This window comes from Phyllobates terribilis, unplaced genomic scaffold (genome assembly GCF_046119375.1).
Source record: "Phyllobates terribilis strain yellow unplaced genomic scaffold, ASM4611937v1 Scaffold_1115__1_contigs__length_409241, whole genome shotgun sequence".
Classification (NCBI taxonomy): Eukaryota; Metazoa; Chordata; class Amphibia; order Anura; family Dendrobatidae; genus Phyllobates; species Phyllobates terribilis.
Window position 1 is genome coordinate 127,501 of NW_027363875.1, and position 958 is coordinate 128,458.

Consider the following 958-nt stretch of genomic DNA (forward strand, 5'->3'; position numbering starts at 1 on the left):
CCAGGAGGGCTCCAAAAGTGTGGGTAAAATATATATCCCACAGGGGGAAAATTGAAAAAAAGTTGAAAAAAAAAATTTTTGGGGACTTAGAAAATTTTTCAACTTTTGTCAGACTTCCAGACAGGGGAGCGTGTCAGTGCGCGCATCCGATTTCAGTTCCAGAGCGATTCGCGCGATGAGTCCTTGATACTTAGTCGTTTTTGGCAAAATTTCTGACTTTTTGAAAATTTCACAATTTTGTGAAAACTTCCACAAAATGAGGTTCTAGTATGTTAGAGGGCATCCCAGGAGGGCTCCAAAAGTGTGGGTAAAATATATATCCCACAGGGGGAAAATTGAAAAAAAGTTGAAAAAAAAAATTTTTGGGGACTTAGAAAATTTTCACACATGTGTCAGACTTCCAGACAGGGGAGCGTGTCAGTGCGCGCATCCGATTTCAGTTCCAGAGCGATTCGCGCGATGAGTCCTTGATACTTAGTCGTTTTTGGCAAAATTTCTGACTTTTTGAAAATTTCACAATTTTGTGAAAACTTCCACAAAATGAGGTTCTAGTATGTTAGAGGGCATCCCAGGAGGGCTCCAAAAGTGTGGGTAAAATATATATCCCACAGGGGGAAAATTGAAAAAAAGTTGAAAAAAAAAATTTTTGGGGACTTAGAAAATTTTCACACATGTGTCAGACTTCCAGAGAGGGGAGCATGTCAGTGCGCGCATCCGATTTCAGTTCCAGAGCGATTCGCGCGATGAGTCCTTGATACTTAGTCGTTTTTGCAAAATTTCTGACTTTTTTGAAAATTTCACAATTTTGTGAAAACTTCCACAAAATGAGGTTCTAGTATGTTAGAGGGCATCCCAGGAGGGCTCCAAAAGTGTGGGTAAAATATATATCCCACAGGGGGAAAATTGAAAAAAAGTTGAAAAAAAAAATTTTTGGGGACTTAGAAAATTTTTCAACTTT